At 41.5% G+C, this 14,478-nt stretch overlaps 42 pseudogenes; all 42 read left to right on the top strand.

Moving 5' to 3' along the window:
- Positions 1-504: 504 nt before the first annotated feature.
- LOC134588295 (5S ribosomal RNA) lies at positions 505-623 on the top strand (annotated as a pseudogene).
- Positions 624-757: 134 nt separating this feature from the next.
- LOC134597877 (5S ribosomal RNA) lies at positions 758-876 on the top strand (annotated as a pseudogene).
- A 225-nt stretch (positions 877-1,101) lies between these two features.
- On the top strand, positions 1,102-1,220 carry LOC134594959 (5S ribosomal RNA; annotated as a pseudogene).
- Positions 1,221-1,354: 134 nt separating this feature from the next.
- On the top strand, positions 1,355-1,473 carry LOC134595890 (5S ribosomal RNA; annotated as a pseudogene).
- A 387-nt stretch (positions 1,474-1,860) lies between these two features.
- On the top strand, positions 1,861-1,979 carry LOC134588452 (5S ribosomal RNA; annotated as a pseudogene).
- Positions 1,980-2,204: 225 nt separating this feature from the next.
- LOC134596411 (5S ribosomal RNA) lies at positions 2,205-2,323 on the top strand (annotated as a pseudogene).
- A 134-nt stretch (positions 2,324-2,457) lies between these two features.
- Positions 2,458-2,576, top strand: LOC134597829 (5S ribosomal RNA; annotated as a pseudogene).
- Positions 2,577-2,802: 226 nt separating this feature from the next.
- Positions 2,803-2,921, top strand: LOC134589473 (5S ribosomal RNA; annotated as a pseudogene).
- A 134-nt stretch (positions 2,922-3,055) lies between these two features.
- LOC134598383 (5S ribosomal RNA) lies at positions 3,056-3,174 on the top strand (annotated as a pseudogene).
- Positions 3,175-3,399: 225 nt separating this feature from the next.
- Positions 3,400-3,518, top strand: LOC134594653 (5S ribosomal RNA; annotated as a pseudogene).
- A 225-nt stretch (positions 3,519-3,743) lies between these two features.
- Positions 3,744-3,862, top strand: LOC134588863 (5S ribosomal RNA; annotated as a pseudogene).
- Positions 3,863-3,996: 134 nt separating this feature from the next.
- Positions 3,997-4,115, top strand: LOC134596783 (5S ribosomal RNA; annotated as a pseudogene).
- Positions 4,116-4,249: 134 nt separating this feature from the next.
- LOC134595282 (5S ribosomal RNA) lies at positions 4,250-4,368 on the top strand (annotated as a pseudogene).
- Positions 4,369-4,836: 468 nt separating this feature from the next.
- On the top strand, positions 4,837-4,955 carry LOC134588019 (5S ribosomal RNA; annotated as a pseudogene).
- Positions 4,956-5,180: 225 nt separating this feature from the next.
- LOC134587872 (5S ribosomal RNA) lies at positions 5,181-5,299 on the top strand (annotated as a pseudogene).
- A 225-nt stretch (positions 5,300-5,524) lies between these two features.
- Positions 5,525-5,643, top strand: LOC134587746 (5S ribosomal RNA; annotated as a pseudogene).
- A 225-nt stretch (positions 5,644-5,868) lies between these two features.
- On the top strand, positions 5,869-5,987 carry LOC134598300 (5S ribosomal RNA; annotated as a pseudogene).
- Positions 5,988-6,121: 134 nt separating this feature from the next.
- LOC134598299 (5S ribosomal RNA) lies at positions 6,122-6,240 on the top strand (annotated as a pseudogene).
- A 225-nt stretch (positions 6,241-6,465) lies between these two features.
- LOC134588416 (5S ribosomal RNA) lies at positions 6,466-6,584 on the top strand (annotated as a pseudogene).
- A 134-nt stretch (positions 6,585-6,718) lies between these two features.
- On the top strand, positions 6,719-6,837 carry LOC134596516 (5S ribosomal RNA; annotated as a pseudogene).
- A 468-nt stretch (positions 6,838-7,305) lies between these two features.
- Positions 7,306-7,424, top strand: LOC134589011 (5S ribosomal RNA; annotated as a pseudogene).
- A 134-nt stretch (positions 7,425-7,558) lies between these two features.
- On the top strand, positions 7,559-7,677 carry LOC134597144 (5S ribosomal RNA; annotated as a pseudogene).
- Positions 7,678-8,236: 559 nt separating this feature from the next.
- LOC134594896 (5S ribosomal RNA) lies at positions 8,237-8,355 on the top strand (annotated as a pseudogene).
- Positions 8,356-8,580: 225 nt separating this feature from the next.
- LOC134596775 (5S ribosomal RNA) lies at positions 8,581-8,699 on the top strand (annotated as a pseudogene).
- Positions 8,700-8,833: 134 nt separating this feature from the next.
- On the top strand, positions 8,834-8,952 carry LOC134598382 (5S ribosomal RNA; annotated as a pseudogene).
- A 225-nt stretch (positions 8,953-9,177) lies between these two features.
- LOC134595082 (5S ribosomal RNA) lies at positions 9,178-9,296 on the top strand (annotated as a pseudogene).
- A 226-nt stretch (positions 9,297-9,522) lies between these two features.
- LOC134589472 (5S ribosomal RNA) lies at positions 9,523-9,641 on the top strand (annotated as a pseudogene).
- A 134-nt stretch (positions 9,642-9,775) lies between these two features.
- LOC134596579 (5S ribosomal RNA) lies at positions 9,776-9,894 on the top strand (annotated as a pseudogene).
- A 225-nt stretch (positions 9,895-10,119) lies between these two features.
- On the top strand, positions 10,120-10,238 carry LOC134595081 (5S ribosomal RNA; annotated as a pseudogene).
- A 226-nt stretch (positions 10,239-10,464) lies between these two features.
- LOC134589471 (5S ribosomal RNA) lies at positions 10,465-10,583 on the top strand (annotated as a pseudogene).
- A 134-nt stretch (positions 10,584-10,717) lies between these two features.
- Positions 10,718-10,836, top strand: LOC134598381 (5S ribosomal RNA; annotated as a pseudogene).
- A 225-nt stretch (positions 10,837-11,061) lies between these two features.
- Positions 11,062-11,180, top strand: LOC134594765 (5S ribosomal RNA; annotated as a pseudogene).
- A 225-nt stretch (positions 11,181-11,405) lies between these two features.
- On the top strand, positions 11,406-11,524 carry LOC134597195 (5S ribosomal RNA; annotated as a pseudogene).
- A 134-nt stretch (positions 11,525-11,658) lies between these two features.
- Positions 11,659-11,777, top strand: LOC134596602 (5S ribosomal RNA; annotated as a pseudogene).
- Positions 11,778-12,003: 226 nt separating this feature from the next.
- LOC134594378 (5S ribosomal RNA) lies at positions 12,004-12,122 on the top strand (annotated as a pseudogene).
- Positions 12,123-12,256: 134 nt separating this feature from the next.
- LOC134598380 (5S ribosomal RNA) lies at positions 12,257-12,375 on the top strand (annotated as a pseudogene).
- A 225-nt stretch (positions 12,376-12,600) lies between these two features.
- On the top strand, positions 12,601-12,719 carry LOC134588919 (5S ribosomal RNA; annotated as a pseudogene).
- Positions 12,720-12,945: 226 nt separating this feature from the next.
- Positions 12,946-13,064, top strand: LOC134589470 (5S ribosomal RNA; annotated as a pseudogene).
- A 134-nt stretch (positions 13,065-13,198) lies between these two features.
- LOC134597038 (5S ribosomal RNA) lies at positions 13,199-13,317 on the top strand (annotated as a pseudogene).
- A 134-nt stretch (positions 13,318-13,451) lies between these two features.
- Positions 13,452-13,570, top strand: LOC134594764 (5S ribosomal RNA; annotated as a pseudogene).
- Positions 13,571-13,795: 225 nt separating this feature from the next.
- Positions 13,796-13,914, top strand: LOC134597956 (5S ribosomal RNA; annotated as a pseudogene).
- Positions 13,915-14,048: 134 nt separating this feature from the next.
- LOC134596600 (5S ribosomal RNA) lies at positions 14,049-14,167 on the top strand (annotated as a pseudogene).
- Positions 14,168-14,478: the final 311 nt, after the last annotated feature.

Genomic DNA, 14,478 nt, shown 5'->3' with positions numbered 1-14,478 from the left:
TGGGAGACCAACTAGGAACCTCAGGTGCCGTAAGCTTTTGTTTATTTCTTTTTTGCATTATGATGTCATAATCAGACCACTTTTTTCCCTATCCAGAAGCGTCTTGTCTTTTATCGCAACCAGAGTTTGATATTCTACCAACATTAGCGAGATCGCATTCTCTTAATTTCACTTGTGGCCATACCAGTCTGAAAATGTCAGATCTCGGAAGCCATCCAGACTCGGGCCTGGTTAGTACTTGTATGGGAGACCAACTAGGAACCTCAGGTGCCATAAGCTTTTGTTTATTTCTTTTTTGCATTATGATGTCATAATCAGACCACTTTTTTCCCTATGGGAGACCAACTAGGAACCTCAGGTGCCGTAAGCTTTTGTTTATTTCTTTTTTGCATTATGATGTCATAATCAAACCACTTTTTTCCCGATCCATAAGTGTCTTGTCTTTTGTCGCAACCAGAGTTTGATATTCTACCAACATTAGTGAGATCGCATTCTCTTAATTTCCCTTACGGCCATACCAGTCTGAAAATGCTTGATCTCGTCAGATCTCGGAAGCCATCTAGACTCGGTCCTGGTTAGTACTTGTATGGGAGACCAACTAGGAACCTCAGGTGCCGTAAGCTTTTGTTTATTTCTTTTTTGCATTATGATGTCATAATCAGACCACTTTTTTCCCTATCCAGAAGCATCTTGTCTTTTGTCGCAACCAGAGTTTGATATTCTACCAACATTAACGAGATCGCATTCTCTTAATTTCACTTACGGCCATACCAGTCTGAAAATGCCTGATCTCGTCAGATCTTGGAAGCCATCAAGACTTGGGCCTGGTTAGTACTTGTATGGGAGACCAACTAGGAACCTCAGGTGCCGTAAGCTTTTGTTTATTTCTTTTTTGCATTATGATGTCATAATCAGACCACTTTTTTCCCTATGGGAGACCAACTAGGAACCTCAGGTGCCGTAAGCTTTTGTTTATTTCTTTTTTGCATTATGATGTCATAATCAGACCACTTTTTTCCCTATCCAGAAGCGTCTTGTCTTTTGTCGCAACCAGAGTTTGATATTCTACCAACATTAGCGAGATCGCATTCTCGTAATTTCACTTACGGCCATACCAGTCTGAAAATGCCTGATCTCATCAGATCTCGGAAGCCATCCAGACTCGGGCCTGGTTAGTACTTGTATGGGAGACCAACGAGGAACCTCAGGTGCCGTAAGCTTTTGTTTATTTCTTTTTTGCATTATGATGTCATAATCAGACCACTTTTTTCCCTATCCAGAAGCGTCTTGTCTTTTGTCGCAACCAGAGTTTGATATTCTACCAACATTAGCGAGATCGCATTCTCTTAACTTCACTTACGGCCATACCAGTCTGAAAATGCCTGATCTCGTCAGATCTCGGAAGCCATCCAGACTCGGGTCTGGTTAGTACTTGTATGGGAGACCAACTAGGAACCTCAGGTGCCGTAAGCTTTTGTTTATTTCTTTTTTGCATTATGATGCCATAATCAGACCACTTTTTTCCCTATCCAGAAGCGTCTTGTCTTTTGTCGCAACCAGAGTTTGATATTCTACCAACATTAGCGAGATCGCATTCTCTTAATTTCACTAATGGCCATACCAGTCGGAAAATGCCTGATCTCGTCAGATCTCGGAAGCCATCAAGACTCGGGCCTGGTTAGTACTTGTATGGGAGACCAACTAGGAACCTCACGTGCCGTAAGCTTTTGTTTATTTCTTTTTTGCATTATGATGTCATAATCAGACCACTTTTTTCCCTATCCAGAAGCGTCTTGTCTTTTGTCGCAACCAGAGTTTGATATTCTACCAACATTAGCGAGATCGCATTCTATTAGTTTCACTTACGGCCACACCAGTCTGAAAATGTCTGATCTCGTCAGATCTCGGAAGCCATCCAGACTCAGGCCTGGTTAGTACTTGTATGGGAGACCAACTAGGAACCTCAGGTGCCGTAAGCTTTTGTTTATTTCTTTTTTGCATTATGATGTCATAATCAGACCACTTTTTTCCCTATGGGAGACCAACTAGGAACCTCAGGTGCCGTAAGCTTTTGTTTATTTCTTTTTTGCATTATGATGTCATAATCAGACCACTTTTTTCCCTATCCAGAAGCGTCTTGTCTTTTGTCGCAACCAGAGTTTGATATTCTACCAACATTAGCGAGATCGCATTCACTTAATTTTACTTACGGCTATACCAGTCTGAAAATGCCTGATCTCGTCAGATCTCGGAAGCCATCCAGACTCGGACCTGGTTAGTACTTGTATGGGAGACCAACTAGGAACCTCAGGTGCCGTAAGCTTTTGTTTATTTCTTTTTTGCATTATGATGTCATAATCAGACCACTTTTTTCCCTATCCAGAAGCGTCTTGTCTTTTGTCGCAACCAGAGTTTGATATTCTACCAACATTAGCGAGATCGCATTCTCTTAATTTGCCTTACGGCCATACCAATCTGAAAATGCCTGATCTCGTCAGATCTCGGAAGCCATCCAGACTCGGGCCTGGTTAGTACTTGTATGGGAGACCAACTAGGAACCTCAGGTGCTGTAAGCTTTTGTTTATTTCTTTTTTGCATTATGATGTCATAATCAGACCACTTTTTTTCCCTATGGGAGACAAACTAGGAACCTCAGGTGCCGTAAGCTTTTGTTTATTTCTTTTTTGCATTATGATGTCATAATCAGACCACTTTTTTCCCTATCCAGAAGCGTCTTGTCTTTTGTCGCAACCAGAGTTTGATATTCTACCAACATTAGCGAGATCGCATTCTCTTAATTTTACTTACGGCCATACCAGTCTGAAAATGCCTGATCTCGTCAGATCTCGGAAGCCATCCAGACTTGGGCCTGGTTAGTACTTGTATGGGAGACCAAGTAGGAACCTCAGGTGCCGTAAGCTTTTGTTTATTTCTTTTTTGCATTATGATGTCATAATCAGACCACTTTTTTCCCTATCCAGAAGCATCTTGTCTTTTGTCACAACCAGAGTTTGATATTCTACCAACATTAACGAGATCGCATTCTCTTAATTTCACTTACGGCCATACCAGTCTGAAAATGCCTGATCTCATCAGATCTCGGAAGCCATCCAAACTTGGGCCTCGTTAGTACTTGTATGGGAGACCAACTAGGAACCTCAGGTGCCGTAAGCTTTTGTTTATTTATTTTTTGCATTATGATGTCATAATCAGACCACTTTTTTCCCTATGGGAGACCAACTAGGAACTTCAGGTGCCGTAAGCTTTTGTTTCTTTCTTTTTTGCATTATGATGTCATAATCAGACCACTTTTTTCCCTATCCAGAAGCGTCTTGTCTTTTGTCGCAACCAGAGTTTGATATTCTACCAACATTAGCGAGATCGCATTCTCTTAATTTCCCTTACGGCCATACCAGTCTGAAAATGCCTGATCTCGTCAGATCTCGGAAGCCATCCAGACTCGGGCCTGGTTAGTACTTGTATGGGAGACCAACTAGGAACCTCAGGTGCCGTAAGCTTTTGTTTATTTATTTTTTGCATTATGATGTCATAATCAGACCACTTTTTTCCCTATGGGAGACCAACTAGGAACTTCAGGTGCCGTAAGCTTTTGTTTCTTTCTTTTTTGCATTATGATGTCATAATCAGACCACTTTTTTCCCTATCCAGAAGCGTCTTGTCTTTTGTCACAACCAGAGTTTGATATTCTACCAACATTAACGAGATCGCATTCTCTTAATTTCACTTACGGCCATACCAGTCTGAAAATGCCTGATCTCATCAGATCTCGGAAGCCATCCAAACTTGGACTTCGTTAGTACTTGTATGGGAGACCAACTAGGAACCTCAGGTGCCGTAAGCTTTTGTTTATTTATTTTTTGCATTATGATGTCATAATCAGACCACTTTTTTCCCTATCCAGAAGCGTCTTGTCTTTTGTCGCAACCAGAGTTTGATATTCTACCAACATTAGCGAGATCGCATTCTCTTAATTTCACTTACGGCCATACCAGTCTGAAAATGCCTGATCTCGTCAGATCTCGGAAGCCATCCAGTCGCGGGCCTGGTTAGTACTTGTATGGGAGACCAACTAGGAACCTCAGGTGCCGTAAGCTTTTGTTTATTTCTTTTTTGCATTATGATGTCATAATCAGACCACTTTTTTCCCTATACAGAAGCGTCTTGTCTTTTGTCGCAACCGGAGTTTGATATTCTACCAACATTAGTGAGATCGCATTCTCTTAATTTCACTTACGGCCATACCAGTCTGAAAATGCCTGATCTCATCAGATTTCGGAAGCCATCCAGACTCGGGCCTGGTTAGTACTTGTATGGGAGACCAACTAGGAACCTCAGGTGCCGTAAGCTTTTGTTTATTTCTTTTTTGCATTATAATGTCATAATCAGACCACTTTTTTCCCTATGGGAGACCAACTAGGAACCTCAGGTGCCGTAAGCTTTTGTTTATTTCTTTTTTGCATTATGATGTCATAATCAGACCACTTTTTTCCCTATCCAGAAGCGTCTTGTCTTTTGTCGCAACCAGAGTTTGATATTCTACCAACATTAGCGAGATCGCATTCTCTTAATTTCAGTTACGGCCATACCAGTCTGAAAATGCCAGATCTCGGAAGCTATCCAGACTCGGGCCTGGTTAGTACTTGTATGGGAGACCAACTAGGAACCTCAGGTGCCGTAAACTTTTGTTTATTTCTTTTTTGCATTATGATGTCATAATCAGACCACTTTTTTCCCTATCCAGAAGCGTCTTGTCTTTTGTCGCAACCAGAGTTTGATATTCTACCAACTTTAGCGAGATCGCATTCTCTTAATTTCTCTTACGGCCATACCAGTCTGAAAATGCCTGATCTAGTCAGATCTCTAAAGCCATCCAGACTCGGGCCTGGTTAGTACTTGTATGGGAGACCAACTAGGAACCTCAGGTGCCGTAAGCTTTTGTTTATTTCTTTTTTGCATTATGATGTCATAATCAGACCACTTTTTTCCCTATGGGAGACCAACTAGGAACCTCAGGTGCCGTAAGCTTTTGTTTATTTCTTTTTTGCATTATGATGTCATAATCAGACCACTTTTTTCCCTATCCAGAAGCGTCTTGTCTTTTGTCGCAACCAGAGTTTGATATTCTACCAACATTAGCGAGATCGCATTCTCTTAATTTCACTTACAGCTATACCAGTCTGAAAATGCCTGATCTCGTCAGATCTCGGAAGCCATCCAGACTCGGGCCTGGTTTGTACTTGTATGGGAGACCAACTAGGAACCTCAGGTGCCGTAAGCTTTTGTTTATTTCTTTTTTGCATTATGATGTCATAATCAGACCACTTTTTTCCCTATGGGAGACCAACTAGGAACCTCAGGTGCCGTAAGCTTTTGTTTATTTCTTTTTTGCATTATGATGTCATAATCAGACCACTTTTTTCCCTATCCAGAAGCGTCTTGTCTTTTGTCGCAACCAGAGTTTGATATTCTACCAACATTAGCGAGATCGCATTCTCTTAATTTCACTTATGGCAATACCAGTCTGAAAATGCCTGATCTCGTCAGATCTCCGAATCCATCCAGACTCGGGCCTGGTTAGTACTTGTATGGGAGACCAACTAGGAACCTCAGGTGCCGTAAGCTTTTGTTTATTTCTTTTTTGCATTATGATGTCATAATCAGACCACTTTTTTCCCTATGGGAGACCAACTAGGAACCTCAGGTGCCGTAAGCTTTTGTTTATTTCTTTTTTGCATTATGATGTCATAATCAGACCACTTTTTTCCCTATCCAGAAGCGTCTTGTCTTTTGTCGCAACCAGAGTTTGATATTCTACCAACATTAGCGAGATCGCATTCTCTTAATTTCACTTACGGCCATACCAGTCTGAAAATGCCTGATCTTGTCAGATTTCTGAAGCCATCCAGACTTGGGCCTGGTTAGTACTTGTATGGGAGACCAACTAGGAACCTCAGGTGCCGTAAGCTTTTGTTTATTTCTTTTTTGCATTATGATGTCATAATCAGACCACTTTTTTCCCTATCCAGAAGCGTCTTGTCTTTTGTCGCAACCAGAGTTTGATATTCTACCAACATTTGCGAGATCGCATTCTCTTAATTTCACTTACGGCCATACCAGTCTGAAAATGCCTGATCTTGTCAGATTTCTGAAGCCATCCAGACTTGGGCCTGGTTAGTACTTGTATGGGAGACCAACTAGGAACCTCAGGTGCCGTAAGCTTTTGTTTATTTCTTTTTTGCATTATGATGTCATAATCAGACCACTTTTTTCCCTATGGGAGACCAACTCGGAACCTCAGGTGCCGTAAGCTTTTGTTTATTTCTTTTTTGCATTATGATGTCATAATCAGACCACTTTTTTCCCTATCCAGAAGCGTCTTGTCTTTTGTCGCAACCAGAGTTTGATATTCTACCAACATTAGCGAGATCGCATTCTCTTAATTTCCCTTACGGAAATACTAGTCTGAAAATGCCTGATCTCGTCAGATCTCGGAAGCCATTCAGACTCGGGCCTGGTTAGTACTTGTATGGGAGACCAACTAGGAACCTCAGGTGCCGTAAGCTTTTGTTTATTTCTTTTTTGCATTATGATGTCATAATCATACCACTTTTTTCCCTATCCAGAAGCGTCTTGTCTTTTGTCGCAACCAGAGTTTGATATTCTACCAACATTAGCGAGATCGCATTCTCTTAATTTCACTTACGGCCATACCAGTCTGAAAATGCCTGATCTCGTCAGATCTCGGAAACCATCCAGACTCGGGCCTGGTTAGTTCTTGTATGGGAGACCAACTAGGAACCTCAGGTGCCGTAAGCTCTTGTTTATTTCTTTTTTGCATTATGATGTCATAATCATACCACTTTTTTCCCTATCCAGAAGCATCTTGTCTTTTGTCGCAACCAGAGTTTGATATTCTACCAACATTAACGAGATCGCATTCTCTTAATTTCACTTGCGGTCATACCAGTCTGAAAATGTCTGATCTCGGAAGCCATCCAGACTCGGGCCTGGTTAGTACTTGTATGGGAGACCAACTAGGAACCTCAGGTGCCGTAAGCTTTTGTTTATTTCTTTTTTGCATTATGATGTCATAATCAGACCACTTTTTTCCCTATGGGAGACCAACTAGGAACCTCAGGTGCCGTAAGCTTTTGTTTATTTCTTTTTTGCATTATGATGTCATAATCAGACCACTTTTTTCTCTATCCAGAAGCGTCTTGTCTTTTGTCGCAACCAGAGTTTGATATTCTACCAACATTAGCGAGATCGCATTCTCTTAATTTCACTTACGGCCATACCAGTCTGAAAATTCCTGATCTCGTCAAATCTCGGAAGCTATCCAGAGTCAGGCCTGGTTAGTACTTGTATGGGAGACCAACTAGGAACCTCAGGTGCCGTAAGCTTTTGTTTATTTCTTTTTTGCATTATGATGTCATAATCAGACCACTTTTTTCCCTATCCAGAAGCGTCTTGTCTTTTGTCGCAACCAGAGTTTGATATTCTACCAACATTAGCGAGATCGCATTCTCTTAATTTCACTTACGGCCATACCAGTCTGAAAATGCCTGATCTTGTCAGATCTCTGAAGCCATCCAGACTCGGGCCTGGTTAGTACTTGTATGGGAGACCAACTAGGAACCTCAGGTGCCGTAAGCTTTTGTTTATTTCTTTTTTGCATTATGATGTCATAATCAGAACACTTTTTTCCCTATGGGAGACCAACTCGGAACCTCAGGTGCCGTAAGCTTTTGTTTATTTCTTTTTTGCATTATGATGTCATAATCATATCACTTTTTTCCCTATCCAGAAGCGTCTTGTCTTTTGTCGCAACCAGAGTTTGATATTCTACCAACATTAGCGAGATCGCATTCTCTTAATTTCACTTGCGGCCATACCAGTCTGAAAATGTCAGATCTTGGAAGCCATCCAGACTCGGGCCTGGTTAGTACTTGTATGGGAGACCAACTAGGAACCTCAGGTGCTGTAAGCTTTTGTTTATTTCTTTTTTGCATTATGATGTCATAATCAGACTACTTTTTTCCCTATGGGAGACCAACTAGGAACCTCAGGTGCCGTAATCTTTTGTTTATTTCTTTTTTGCATTATGATGTCATAATCAGACCACTTTTTTCCCTATCCAGAAGCGTCTTGTCTTTTGTCGCAACCAGAGTTTGATATTCTACCAACATTAGCGAGATCGCATTCTCTTAATTTCACTTATGGCCATACCAGTCTGAAAATGCCTGATCTCGTCAGATCTCGGAAGCCATCCAGACTCGGGCCTGGTTAGTACTTGTATGGGAGACCAACTAGGAACCTCAGGTGCCGTAAGCTTTTGTTTATTTCTTTTTTGCATTATGATGTCATAATCAGACCACTTTTTTCCCTATGGGAGACCAACTAGGAACCTCAGGTGCCGTAAGCTTTTGTTTATTTCTTTTTTGCATTATGATGTCATAATCAGACCACTTTTTTCCCTATCCAGAAGCGTCTTGTCTTTTGTCGCAACCAGAGTTTGATATTCTACCAACATTAGCGAGATCGCATTCTCTTAATTTCACTTATGGCAATACCAGTCTGAAAATGCCTGATCTCGTCAGATCTCGGAAGCCATCCAGACTCGGGCCTGGTTAGTACTTGTATGGGAGACCAAGTAGGAACCTCAGGTGCCGTAAGCTTTTGTTTATTTCTTTTTTGCATTATGATGTCATAATCAGACCACTTTTTTCCCTATCCAGAAGCATCTTGTCTTTTGTCACAACCAGAGTTTGATATTCTACCAACATTAACGAGATCGCATTCTCTTAATTTCACTTACGGCCATACCAGTCTGAAAATGCCTGATCTCATCAGATCTCGGAAGCCATCCAAACTTGGGCCTCGTTAGTACTTGTATGGGAGACCAACTAGGAACCTCAGGTGCCGTAAGCTTTTGTTTATTTATTTTTTGCATTATGATGTCATAATCAGACCACTTTTTTCCCTATGGGAGACCAACTAGGAACTTCAGGTGCCGTAAGCTTTTGTTTCTTTCTTTTTTGCATTATGATGTCATAATCAGACCACTTTTTTCCCTATCCAGAAGCGTCTTGTCTTTTGTCGCAACCAGAGTTTGATATTCTACCAACATTAGCGAGATCGCATTCTCTTAATTTCCCTTACGGCCATACCAGTCTGAAAATGCCTGATCTCGTCAGATCTCGGAAGCCATCCAGACTCGGGCCTGGTTAGTACTTGTATGGGAGACCAACTAGGAACCTCAGGTGCTGTAAGCTTTTGTTTATTTCTTTTTTGCATTATGATGTCATAATCAGACCACTTTTTTTACCTATGGGAGACCAACTAGGAACCTCAGGTGCCGTAAGCTTTTGTTTATTTCTTTTTTGCATTATGATGTAATAATCAGACCACTTTTTTCCCTATCCAGAAGCGTCTTGTCTTTTGTCGCAACCAGAGTTTGATATTCTACCAACATTAGCGAGATCGCATTCTCTTAATTTCACTTACGGCCATACCAGTCTGAAAATGCCTGATCTCGTCAGATCTCGGAAGCCATCCAGACTTGGGCCTGGTTAGTACTTGTATGGGAGACCAAGTAGGAACCTCAGGTGCCGTAAGCTTTTGTTTATTTCTTTTTTGCATTTTGATGTCATAATCAGACCACTTTTTTCCCTATCCAGAAGCATCTTGTCTTTTGTCACAACCAGAGTTTGATATTCTACCAACATTAACGAGATCGCATTCTCTTAATTTCACTTACGGCCATACCAGTCTGAAAATGCCTGATCTCATCAGATCTCGGAAGCCATCCCGACACGGGCCTGGTTAGTACTTGTATGGGAGACCAACTAGGAACCTCAGGTGCCGTAAGCTTTTGTTTATTTATTTTTTGCATTATGATGTCATAATCAGACCACTTTTTTCCCTATGGGAGACCAACTAGGAACTTCAGGTGCCGTAAGCTTTTGTTTCTTTCTTTTTTGCATTATGATGTCATAATCAGACCACTTTTTTCCCTATCCAGAAGCGTCTTGTCTTTTGTCGCAACCAGAGTTTGATATTCTACCAACATTAGCGAGATCGCATTCTCTTAATTTCCCTTACGGCCATACCAGTCTGAAAATGCCTGATCTCGTCAGATCTCGGAAGCCATCCAGACTCGGGCCTGGTTAGTACTTGTATGGGAGACCAACTAGGAACCTCAGGTGCTGTAAGCTTTTGTTTATTTCTTTTTTGCATTATGATGTCATAATCAGACCACTTTTTTTCCCTATGGGAGACCAACTAGGAACCTCAGGTGCCGTAAGCTTTTGTTTATTTCTTTTTTGCATTATGATGTCATAATCAGACCACTTTTTTCCCTATCCAGAAGCGTCTTGTCTTTTGTCGCAACCAGAGTTTGATATTCTACCAACATTAGCGAGATCGCATTCTCTTAATTTCACTTACGGCCATACCAGTCTGAAAATGCCTGATCTCGTCAGATCTCGGAAGCCATCCAGACTTGGGCCTGGTTAGTACTTGTATGGGAGACCAAGTAGGAACCTCAGGTGCCGTAAGCTTTTGTTGATTTCTTTTTTGCATTATGATGTCATAATCAGACCACTTTTTTCCCTATCCAGAAGCATCCTGTCTTTTGTCACAACCAGAGTTTGATATTCTACCAACATTAACGAGATCGCATTCTCTTAATTTCACTTACGGCCATACCAGTCTGAAAATGCCTGATCTCATCAGATCTCGGAAGCCATCCAAACTTGGGCCTCGTTAGTACTTGTATGGGAGACCAACTAGGAACCTCAGGTGCCGTAAGCTTTTGTTTATTTATTTTTTGCATTATGATGTCATAATCAGACCACTTTTTTCCCTATGGGAGACCAACTAGGAACTTCAGATGCCGTAAGCTTTTGTTTCTTTCTTTTTTGCATTATGATGTCATAATCAGACCACTTTTTTCCCTATCCAGAAGCGTCTTGTCTTTTGTCGCAACCAGATTTTGATATTCTACCAACATTAGCGAGATCGCATTCTCTTAACTTCACTTACGGCCATACCAGTCTGAAAATGCCTGATCTCGTCAGATCTCGGAAGCCATCCAGACTCGGTCCTGGTTAGTACTTGTATGGGAGACCACCTAGGAACCTCAGGTGCCGTAAGCTTTTGTTTATTTCTTTTTTGCATTATGATGTCATAATCAGACCACTTTTTTCCCTATGGGAGACCAACTAGGAACCTCAGGTGCCGTAAGCTTTTGTTTATTTCTTTTTTGCATTATGATGTCATAATCAGACCACTTTTTTCCCTATCCAGAAGCGTCTTGTCTTTTGTCGCAACCAGAGTTTGATATTCTACCAACATTAGCGAGATCGCATTCTCTTAATTTCCCTTACGGCCATACCAGTCTGAAAATGCCTGAACTCGTCAGATCTCTGAAGCCATCCAGACTCGGGCCTGGTTAGTACTTGTATGGGAGACCAACTAGGAACCTCAGGTGCCGTAAGCTTTTGTTTATTTCTTTTTTGCATTATGATGTCATAATCAGACCACTTTTTTCCCTATCCAGAAGCGTCTTGTCTTTTGTCGCAACCAGAGTTTGATATTCTACCAACATTAGCGAGATCGCATTCTCTTAATTTCCCTTACGGCCATACCAGTCTGAAAATGCCTGAACTCGTCAGATCTCGGAAGCCATCCAGACTCGGGCCTGGTTAGTACTTGTATGGGAGACCAACTAGGAACTTCAGGTGCTGTAAGCTTTTGTTTATTTCTTTTTTGCATTATGATGTCATAATCAGACCACTTTTTTTCCCTATGGGAGACCAACTAGGAACCTCAGGTGCCGTAAGCTTTTGTTTATTTCTTTTTTGCATTATGATGTCATAATCAGACCACTTTTTTCCCTATCCAGAAGCGTCTTGTCTTTTGTCGCAACCAGAGTTTGATATTCTACCAACATTAGCGAGATCGCATTCTCGTAATTTTACTTACGGCCATACCAGTCTGAAAATGCCTGATCTCGTCAGATCTCAGAAGCCATCCAGACTTGGGCCTGGTTAGTACTTGTATGGGAGACCAAGTAGGAACCTCAGGTGCCGTAAGCTTTTGTTTATTTCTTTTTTGCATTATGATGTCATAATCAGACCACTTTTTTCCCTATCCAGAAGCATCTTGTCTTTTGTCACAACCAGAGTTTGATATTCTACCAACATTAACGAGATCGCATTCTCTTAATTTCACTTACGGCCATACCAGTCTGAAAATGCCTGATCTCATCAGATCTCGGAAGCCATCCAAACTTGGGCCTCGTTAGTACTTGTATGGGAGACCAACTAGGAACCTCAGGTGCCGTAAGCTTTTGTTTATTTATTTTTTGCATTATGATGTCATAATCAGACCACTTTTTTCCCTATGGGAGACCAACTAGGAACTTCAGGTGCCGTAAGCTTTTGTTTCTTTCTTTTTTGCATTATGATGTCATAATCAGACCACTTTTTTCCCTATCCAGAAGCGTCTTGTCTTTTGTCGCAACCAGAGTTTGATATTCTACCAACATTAGCGAGATCGCATTCTCTTAATTTCCCTTACGGCCATACCAGTCTGAAAATGCCTGATCTCGTCAGATCTCGGAAGCCATCCAGACTCAGGCCTGGTTAGTACTTGTATGGGAGACAAACTAGGAACCTCAGGTGCTGTAAGCTTTTGTTTATTTCTTTTTTGCATTATGATGTCATAATCAGACCACTTTTTTTCCCTATGGGAGACCAACTAGGAACCTCAGGTGCCGTAAGCTTTTGTTTATTTCTTTTTTGCATTATGATGTCATAATCAGACCACTTTTTTCCCTATCCAGAAGCGTCTTGTCTTTTGTCGCAACCAGAGTTTGATATTCTACCAACATTAGCGAGATCGCATTCTCTTAATTTCACTTACGGCCATACCAGTCTGAAAATGCCTGATCTCGTCAGATCTCGGAAGCCATCCAGACTTGGGCCTGGTTAGTACTTGTATGGGAGACCAAGTAGGAACCTCAGGTGCCGTAAGCTTTTGTTTATTTCTTTTTTGCATTTTGATGTCATAATCAGACCACTTTTTTCCCTATCCAGAAGCATCTTGTCTTTTGTCACAACCAGAGTTTGATATTCTACCAACATTAACGAGATCGCATTCTCTTAATTTCACTTACGGCCATACCAGTCTGAAAATGCCTGATCTCATCAGATCTCGGAAGCCATCCCGACACGGGCCTGGTTAGTACTTGTATGGGAGACCAACTAGGAACCTCAGGTGCTGTAAGCTTTTGTTTATTTATTTTTTGCATTATGATGTCATAATCAGACCACTTTTTTCCCTATCCAGAAGCGTCTTGTCTTTTGTCGCAACCAGATTTTGATATTCTACCAACATTAGCGAGATCGCATTCTCTTAACTTCACTTACGGCCATACCAGTCTGAAAATGCCTGATCTCGTCAGATCTCGGAAGCCATCCAGACTCGGTCCTGGTTAGTACTTGTATGGGAGACCACCTAGGAACCTCAGGTGCCGTAAGCTTTTGTTTATTTCTTTTTTGCATTATGATGTCATAATCAGACCACTTTTTTCCCTATGGGAGACCAACTAGGAACCTCAGGTGCCGTAAGCTTTTGTTTATTTCTTTTTTGCATTATGATGTCATAATCAGACCACTTTTTTCCCTATCCAGAAGCGTCTTGTCTTTTGTCGCAACCAGAGTTTGATATTCTACCAACATTAGCGAGATCGCATTCTCTTAATTTCCCTTACGGCCATACCAGTCTGAAAATGCCTGAACTCGTCAGGTCTCTGAAGCCATCCAGACTCGGGCCTGGTTAGTACTTGTATGGGAGACCAACTAGGAACCTCAGGTGCCGTAAGCTTTTGTTTATTTCTTTTTTGCATTATGATGTCATAATCAGACCACTTTTTTCCCTATCCAGAAGCGTCTTGTCTTTTGTCGCAACCAGAGTTTGATATTCTACCAACATTAGCGAGATCGCATTCTCTTAATTTCCCTTACGGCCATACCAGTCTGAAAATGCCTGAACTCGTCAGATCTCGGAAGCCATCCAGACTCGGGCCTGGTTAGTACTTGTATGGGAGACCAACTAGGAACTTCAGGTGCTGTAAGCTTTTGTTTATTTCTTTTTTGCATTATGATGTCATAATCAGACCACTTTTTTTCCCTATGGGAGACCAACTAGGAACCTCAGGTGCCGTAAGCTTTTGTTTATTTCTTTTTTGCATTATGATGTCATAATCAGACCACTTTTTTCCCTATCCAGAAGCGTCTTGTCTTTTGTCGCAACCAGAGTTTGATATTCTACCAACATTAGCGAGATCGCATTCTCGTAACTTTACTTACGGCCATACCAGTCTGAAAATGTCAGATCTCAGAAGCCATCCAGACTTGGGCCTGGTTAGTACTTGTATGGGAGACCAAG

This window comes from Pelobates fuscus, chromosome 2 (assembly GCF_036172605.1).
Source record: "Pelobates fuscus isolate aPelFus1 chromosome 2, aPelFus1.pri, whole genome shotgun sequence".
Taxonomy (NCBI): Eukaryota; Metazoa; Chordata; class Amphibia; order Anura; family Pelobatidae; genus Pelobates; species Pelobates fuscus.
Note: the sequence above shows the minus strand (reverse complement) of the source record. Positions and strands in the feature narration are given on the sequence as shown.